Source organism: Arachis hypogaea, chromosome 19, assembly GCF_003086295.3.
Source record: "Arachis hypogaea cultivar Tifrunner chromosome 19, arahy.Tifrunner.gnm2.J5K5, whole genome shotgun sequence".
Lineage (NCBI taxonomy): Eukaryota > Viridiplantae > Streptophyta > Magnoliopsida > Fabales > Fabaceae > Arachis > Arachis hypogaea.
Genome location: NC_092054.1, coordinates 44319488 through 44328962, shown reverse-complemented (window position 1 = coordinate 44328962; position 9475 = coordinate 44319488). Strand labels below are relative to the sequence as shown.

The 9475-nt window shown below is 34.3% G+C and overlaps 1 non-coding gene across 1 annotated transcript; it reads right to left on the bottom strand.

The window, feature by feature from the left end:
- Positions 1–5626: 5626 nt before the first annotated feature.
- On the bottom strand, positions 5627–5734 carry LOC112780656 (small nucleolar RNA R71). The gene has a single exon (XR_003191478.1). It is a non-coding gene; the product is annotated as a small nucleolar RNA R71 (small nucleolar RNA).
- Between the last annotated feature and the right edge of the window lie 3741 nt (positions 5735–9475).

The window sequence follows — 9475 nt, the reverse complement described above, 5'->3', positions numbered from 1 at the left end:
ATACTTTGAATTAAAATTTGATTGAGAGGATCCACTGCCGATTTGGACTATACTCACAACAGAAGAAATTCAAATTTCCGAACTGGCAATAATTCTCCAAACATCAAGTTTTTGGGTGGCGGTGCTTTGGCGGCGCCGATGGCAGTCAGAAGGAAGTGTGGCTGGGGTAGAGGGGTAGAATGAAGAAAGAAAGGGGTGGGGGTGTAAAATAATTAGATAAAATAATTCCGTTGTGAGTATAGTCCAAACCGACAATCTATCCTCTCAATCAAAGTTTGATATTTTCCAATAAAAACAATTAACCGAGAGTAATGAAACCTCCGGTCGTTCTCCCTCGGAATGCAATTAAAGTGTCACACTTTCGGTTGTGAGGATACAGGTTTTGAAATCAAAGAACGAAAGATTAAAAGAACTAAGAAATAAAAGAACTAAGAGATGATCAAAATTGGGAATTTATGCAATTAAAAGGGAAATAAGGTCAAAACTAGTGAAAATGATATAAATGCATAAATAGCCTTGATTTGGGAATGACGATCCAAGGAATCCTATCATCGCCATAACCACAACTATGGTAATTATGATGAGTCAATCTCACCTAGTCAACCCCTAGCATCGAGGAGTAAGTCAAGCAAGCATAATTGACCTTAATCCATAAGTCCTAGCTCACTTACCAAATTAATTGGTAAAAAGCTAGCGTTAATGGAAATAAGAGTCAACTAACTACCCAAGAATTACCACTAAATGTCGGATATTATGACTCTAGTATCCTAAGAACTCAAATCCCAAGCCAAAGTGTGAAAATCTACTCAAAATTTCCAAGTGGCATTTTCACAAACACTTGGTGGGCATAAAACCAAAACATGAGAAATTGTAAAGGAAAATGAAAACCATAACCAACATATTCACAATATCAACAATAAACAAGCAATCAAGCAACTATAAAGCATAAAACATTAAATGTATCAATCAAAACTTCAAGAAACCAAAATTGCATATATAAACAAAGTAACTTGAACCATAAGAAAATAAAAATAAAAGATGATGTAATTAAAGAGAAATTGAGAGTACTTACAATAAAAGAAGCAAAATCCAAGATGAAAACTTGACTATAAAATGCTACAATGGAAATTGAAGTAAAACCCTAAGAGAGAATTTTCTACTCTACACTACTCCTACTCCTAATGCATATTTGGAGGCCTCCTAAACTAATACTAACTAACTAAAAACTCCTCCTTTGATATGTCTTCATTCCCCTTTGATATAGCACTTCTAAAAGGCTTCAGCACTCCAAAAATTGGGCCAAGAGAGCCCCAAAATCACGAGCCACGTGCTTCATCAATGAAGTCATGCGCAAGGACTGTGCGTACGCACAGATGTGTGCATATGCACATTTCGCTGAATTTTCACTTGTGCGCGCGCACGCATGCTGATTTCCTTCTTGTGCGCACGCACTGGATGTTGTGCGTACGCACACATGGTTGTGTGCTTCTCCTTTGTTTTCTTCATCTTTTCTCCTTTTGTACATGTTTCCTTCCACTTTTGCCTAGCCATTATTGCCTAAATGACCTAAAATCACTCACAAAACATAACACGGTATCGAATGGCATAAAAGTGGAATTAAAATCACTAATATAAGCACAAAAATGCATGTTTTCACATTTAGGTTCAATTTAGGGATAAAACACAAAAGCATGCTATTTTAGTGATTAAGTGTGAGTTTATGTGATGAAATCCATTCAAATCAAGCCAAAATATATCGTCAAATATGCAGTCATCAGATGTATCATTACTTAATTCTAAAGTAATATATAAAACACTACTGAAATATATTGTGATACATATATGCAATAAATAACAGGAAATAGGATTCTAATCGTTATGGAGTACATGGAAGGATGAGCAATCAATTGCATCAATGAGACCAATCGACAACAAAGTAAGGATTACAGCATTAATGACAGTGACAATTGCAATTAAGATACATATTTTTGTTTTAGTGTTATTGATCAAACGTAAAATTAACTCAGGTTCATCCACTCAAAATATATTCTATTGGTTGGGGAGGTACAGTTAAAGCAGACAAAGTAAAAAGAGAAATATTGGATCAAAAGAAAAAAAGGTAATGCAATAAACTTTTATTACATAATCAATATTTTGTCTATTTCGTCCTATATACCAATTATGTTAAAACTTTAACTTTTTTTTCATCCATGAACTCAGAAGAACACAACTAACTCATTTCGATACAAAACCATATCATTGCAGGTAATTGTTATTAAAAAAAAATACCTAAATTGGAGAAGAAGACAAACATGAAGATGCATGATATTTAGGCAAAATTAATCTTTTGTAAATAACTAACATGCATTTTGGTTTATAGATATACTCTTTTTAAATTAGGAAAACATTTTTATCATTATTTCTTGAACTATACCTGTTTCTAATAATATATACATATATCTTTATTGTGTACTTTTATAATTTAGCATTTTAAAGGTTTTTCTTTATAGTAATTTTAATCTCAACAAAATATCATATAAATAAGGCTATGTTAATTTTAAAATGATGGAAAAAAATACTTATCTGATAAATTTGAAGGATGAATGATATATTAACACCAACACTAAAATATGATATAAATAAGATCACGTCAATATTAAAATAAAAAAAGGTGATCTAATAAATTTGAAAAGCGAATAATATATTTTAAAAATAAAATTAATTTCTTAAAAATAATAGAAAAGCGACTGAACAGGTGTTAAGCCGCTAGTTTATTTAATTTAAATTAAAAAATCTATAACGAAAACAAATGACTGCTTCAAATTTCAAATTCACAATAATTGGCCAAAATATCTTCATTTTTCATGCTAGAAAATGCTCTGAAATGGAGAAATAGTGAGACAGGAGAGAGAAGTCACAATATGAGATCAAAATGTGAAATTCAAGAACCACCTTTCTAACGGTCACCCATTACACTCATCCTCGCTCAGACAATTCCCTTTTTCTTCGAAATGCTGAAACCCTATTGATGTGTGAGCATCTTTCCTATCTTTTCCTAATGAATTTGCATTTAAATTGTTGAGTTTAATCAAGAATCAATTATCTTTTAGCCACTATGAATGCTTCTTTGAGTCATGTGCAATTCTGTTTATTTCAGGTAGCATTCGGATGGATTTGATGGAATTTCTATAGAAAAAGAGAAGGAAGCGAATGATGCTGTCAAGCCTGACCTCTCTGCACTATAACTTGAATAACTCGAGATACAGAGGTTCAATTGATGTGATTCTAGTGGCGTTGGAAAGCTAACTTCCAGAGCTGATATATGATAGTCAATACTTCTCTTCCATCAATTTTGCAAGGGTGGCACCTAACTTGAGGATTCTCAAGTTAAGCGCCAAGATCAACTTCATTCATTTATCCAATGAAGCCAAGGTGGCGCCTAACTTGAGAAATATTAGGCACCAAGACAAAGCGAAAGCGTGAAAAGGAGGCTGCCAAGGCTGCGCCTAACTTGAGATTTCTCAAGTTAGGCGTCAAACACAACATCAACACGCACAAGTGGTTCGGCTCTCTTCAAGTTAGGCGTAATCCTCCCTCAAGTTAGGCGTAGCAACACGCAAAACACTCCAAATTGGTGCTGCCTCCCCCACGTCTAACTTGAGATTAGGCGCCACTCCTAGAGAAAGCCATGGTCCCCACGTCCAAGTTTATGATGGCACCGAAGATTCTATTCTGTTTTTATTCTGATTAAAACTCTTATTTTAATTACAAATAGGAAAAGATATTATTGAGTTTTAGGAAATATAATTTACATTAATTAGGATTAGATATAAAAGGGAAAAGAATCATCCCTTCGGGCTCTTCCCTTCTCTTTTCTTCTACCTCATTCCGCAATTTACAATTTTTTAGAATCCTAGTTTTCTCTCTGAACCATGAGCAACTAAAACTCCACTGTTAAGGTTATGAGCTCTGTCTATTGTATGGATTGATACTATTATTTTTCTATTTTAATTCATGTACTGATTTCAATTTCAAGAATTGTTTTTGTCCTTTATCTTATGAATTTAGGTGGAACAGAAGTATGACCCTTGTTCTAATTGAGTTCTTGTATAACTTGGAAAAGCTCTTTACTTGAACAATAGCTTGAAAATAATTTATCCTAAATTTCTAATTATCTGGACTTAACGGGATACGTGATATATAATCCTCTTATATTTGGGTAATTAGGGTTTCTGTGGCATATAAATTAGAATTGAACTTCACCCTTTAATTGGAATTTAGTGATCAAGGAATTGGCGATTGATGAAGGTTCGAGGAGACTAAAAAGATATAAGGAATTAGGGTTTAGTCACATATAGTTTGCCATGAATTGAATCTTGCATGATTAAAATAGTTAGTAAGAAAAGTCAATCCGGAAGATAGATATCTCTGAAACCTTAACTATTTTCTCCATATATATTTCACAAACGTTTACTGCTTATTTTCTGATATTCTGAATTTACTGTTAATGCTTTTGAACTCTCAAAACATCATTTTCTATTTGTCTAACTAAGTAAATCACTTAACCATTGTTGCTTAGTCCATCAATCCTCGTGGGATCGACCCTTATTCACTTAAGGTACTACTTGGTACGACCCGATGCACTTGCCGGTTAGTTTGTGGGTTATAAATTCCGCACCAAGTTTTTGGCACCATTGCTGGGGATTGACTGTGATTGACAACTATTAGTTTTTTGATTGCTTAGATTAGGCGTTTTAGCTTTAATTTTATTTAATTTTGCACTTAAATTTTCGAAATTTTTAGCTACTATTTTTCTGTAATTTCTGAAATTAAGTTTGGTGTCCCCTAGTTATTTTTATTTTAATTTTTTTCTAATTATTTTTCTTAATAATTTCAAAATTTTTGTCCTAATTTCACTTACAATTTTTGAATTTTATTGCCTAGTTTATTTAGTATTTTTATTTTATTTCTTTACATATGTTACCTTACTGGGAATTCTCTACACTCTGAAGTAGAGATTCCCACTTTTTTTCTTGTCTTCTATATGTTTATGAGCAGGAACAGGGACAAGGAACCTCTTATAGATTTTGATCCTGAACCTGAACGGAATTTGAGACGGCATTTGCAACAAGCTAGACTTTACAAGGCTAGTGAAAATCTGAGTGGAACTCTTGAAAGGGAAGCTGCAGAGTCCACCATGGATCAAAATCATACTGCGAATGCCAATATGAAAAATCTGAATGAGAACGAGCAACCTAGAAGAGTGCTTGGCTCATACACTGCTCCCAATGCAGATCTTTATGGCAAAAGTATTATGGTGCCTCCCATAGCTGCAAACAACTTTGAACTGAAGCCACAGCTGGTCACTCTTGTGCAACAAAATTGCCAGTATCATGGACTTCCTCATGAAGATCCAAATCAGTTTATTTCTAATTTTCTGTAGATTTGTGATACTGTTAAGACCAATGGAGTGAATCCTAAGGTATACAAACTCATGCTCTTTCCATTTGCTGTGAGGGATAGAGCAAAGCTGTGGTTAGATTCTCAACCTAAGGAGAGTATGGATACTTGGGATAAGGTGGTCACTGGATTTTTGACTAAATTTTTTCCACCACAAAAGCTGACTAAGCTAAGGGTGGAGGTCCAGACCTTCAGGCAGAAAGATGGTGAGACCCTTTATGAAGCCTGGGAGAGATTCAAGCTACTGACCAGGCAATGCCCTCCGGACATGTTTTCTAAATGGACTCAGCTGGATATCTTTTATGAGGGCTGAACGAACTAGATTTTCTATCGGTAAAGAAATTCATAAATAAATTCCCGTTGTAAGTATAGTTTCTAAACCAATAGAGAATCCTTTCGTACAAAAACTTTGGTTGTCACAATAACAAACCCCTAATAAAATTAATAACCGAAGTATTTAAACCTCGGGTCGACTCTCAAGGAATTGCAGGGAAGTATGATTTATTATTGGTTATGGAAAATTATCTTTTTGGGGTTTATGAATAGTGAACAGGAAAAATAAACTGACAAGAAAGTAAATTAATTATCATGAAAACCATTGCAAGGTATGAGAACTGGAAATCCCATCCTAGTTATCCTTATCAATTGTGATGAGAATTGTTTATTGCTCCCACTTAGTTAACCCTTACTAAATAAAGGAAAGTCAAGTAGACCAATTAATGGGATTTCTCAAGTCCTAGTCAACTCCTATGGAAAGACTAGCTTTAGAGGGATCCAAATTAATCAGCAAATCCCAATTTTTCAATCAACAATGAGTTTGATAACTAAAGTGTCACCAATTACTCAACCAAAGCAAAGGGAGAAGAAATCTAAATTAAATTAAAAGTATCAATATTATGAATTGAAGGAAGCAATCTTAAATCTGAAATACCTCAAATTGTATTAAATAGAAAATCAAATTAAACATAAGAATTCATAAATCAAATAGCAACATAAAGTGATCAAGAAAGGAAATAGATAAACTAGAATGATAGAATAAATTAAAGTAGAAGAGAACAAAAATTAAAGGAACATTGAACCTGGAATTGAGAAAAAGTAATCCTAAAACTAAGAGAAATCCTAAATCCTAAAACCTAAGACCTAAGAGAGAGGAGAGAGCCTCCCTCTCTAGAAAACTACATCTCAAACCTAAATTTGTGAATAATTAGAAGTTGTATGAATGAATGAATGGATTATCCCACTTTATAGTCTCTAATCTGTGTTTTTTGGGCCAAAAACTGGGTCAGAAACAGCCCAGAAATCACTGGGGGCGAATTCAAATACGTGCAGGTCGCTGGAATTTCTGCAGAACGATGCGTGCGCGTGATGCACGCGTGCGCGTCATCTATTCTTAAAGAAACTATGGCAAATTATATATCATTTCGAAGCCCCGGATGTTAGATTTCCAACACAACTGGAACTGCCTCATTTGGACTTCTAAAGCTCAAGTTATGGTCGATTTAGTACTAGGAGGTCAGGCTGGACAGCTTAGCAATTCCTTCAGTTTCTTGTATTCCTTCCACTTTTGCATGCTTCCTTTCCATCCTCTAAGCCATTCCCGCCCTGTAATCTCTGAAAAAACTTAACACACATATCACGACATCGAATGGTATAAAGGGGAATTAATTTTTGGTAATTTAGAGGCTTGGGAAGCAAGTTTTCAATTATAGAACAAAATTAAGAAGGAAAATGTAAAATCATGCAAATCATATGAATAAGTGGGTAAAGACTTGATGAAACCACTCAATTAAATACAAGATAAACCATAAAATAGTGGTTTATTAATCCCCCCACACTTAAACATTAGCATGTCCTCATGCTTAGCTCAAGGAGATTAAAAGACTAAATAAGGGAAAGTAAGACTCATGCAATGCAATGCAACCTATGAATGCAACTATATGCTAAACTGATTTTGCCTACTTGGTTAAAAGTAAATAAGTTTTTCAAGACAAATATAAATCAAATATTACTAATTAAAATCATATAGTAAAAATAAGTAAACTTGTAAGAAGACAACTCATGAAAGCAAGGAACATAGAATCAAGCATTGAACCCTCACTGATGGTGTATATGCACTCTAATCACTCAAGTGTATAGGGTAATCATTCTACTCTTCTCTAGTCATGATTTCTAAACTTTGTTCTTCACCTAACCAATCAACAAGTATTTAATGTACCAATGCAAACATCATGAGGTCTTTTCAAGGTTGTAATGGGGTTAAGGTAAAGGTGAGGGTATATATATGGCTAAGTGAGCTATAAATTGAATCTTTGATTAACCTAAGATCTTCACCTATACATTGATACGCAAAAATTAAAATATTAACGCGCAACCGGCAAGTATACCGGGTCGTATCAAGTAGTAAAACTCACCGGAGTGAGGTCGATCGCACGGAGATTGGTGGATTAAGCAACTTTAGTTAAATGGTAATTTTAGTCAAGCAAACATGGTTTTGAATTCATGAGATTTGATTTTTGAATATAATTGCGGAAAGTTAAATGACAAAGAATTTAAAGAACTAGAATAAAGAAGAACAATGAAAGTAAATAACTGAAACTTAAAATGCAAGAAACTTAAATGACATTAAAGATAACTTGCAAGAAAGTAAAGATTGTGAAATTATAAAGACCAGAAAAGTAAACTGCAAGATATAGAAAACAGAATGTAATTGGCAAGAAAGATAAATTGCAAGAAGAAAAAAGGGAATTGGGTAGTGGGTATTCAAAATGACTAAAGAACAAAAGAAATAAGAATTAATAATGGAGAGCTCATTAGGAGTCAAAGATGTAAATTGTCATGAATTGATTTTTGCTTAATTCCTTCTCAATCATGGGTATAGATCCATGGCAGATTGTGAATAATTGAATCCCAATCTCTTGGCAATTCAATTTCTCTCAACACAATCAATTGCCACTCTCGTGATCTAATTGGTTATGAGAAGAGGTGAAGTTCAATTTCTAATCCAAGGCCACACAACTTCCAGGATCTCAACTAAGGAAGGTTACATTTCACATACCAACCCAAAATATATTTATCCAAGAAATCATGAAAGGATGAACTCTAAACTGAGTTATATGGCTCCTTTCTCAAGTTCACCATATAATTCATATAGATTCAACCCCTCTCTCGATGGTGATTGAATCTGTGAAGAACAAGAGTTTCCTCTTGGATGAACCACTTTGAATTGAGAAGGAAAAGAAAAGCCATTAACCCATTCAAATAAACAGAGCTCCTCCCCCTAATGAAAATGGGGTTTAGTGAATCATAGCTCTAATTTCAAACATAAATGCAAAAGTAGACATTAAAATTGAGTAGTGAATAATATTGAAGAATGAAGAAGAAGTTCTTGAAAACTGAAATTTAAACTTGCAAAAGAAAACCAACTTCCTCTCTGCTATGCTTCCCAAATCGGGAGTGTAGTACAAAGCAGAGTAAAAAAAACTAGCAAAAGTAACTACTATGATGTAAATGTAAAAGTGTCTAAGAGTCCCCCTTTTAGAGTACCAAATTATTCTCTATTTATACTATTCCTAAAACTCCTTGAAATTCTCCTTTGGGGTTAGCAATTTGGGCCTTGCTCTTGTTGATTTTGCTTCATGAAAGAATTCTTGTCAAACAGAGGAAACATGACTCATTCTCATTGCTCTGGCCCAATGGCCTGGCGTTACTGGCAAACATGCCAGCCTTGGTACACGTTGCCAACGTGCATGGCAATTTCCTGGGAGTGGGACATGGTGTTTGGGCATTGTTGCCCAAGTTGTTGCCAAACACTTGGCTTGTTTTTCATTCTTACTTCACTTTTTATGCTTGATGTTGCCTGAACTTTGAGCTTCAATCCTTTGCTTCAATATAAACTATTATATATCATTGAAAAGCTTGGAATGTCTTCTTTCCAATGCACTTGGGATCATCTCATTTGGACCTTCCTAGCTCAAGTTATGCTCCACTGAAGAGGGCAAGGTCAGGTTGCCTTAGT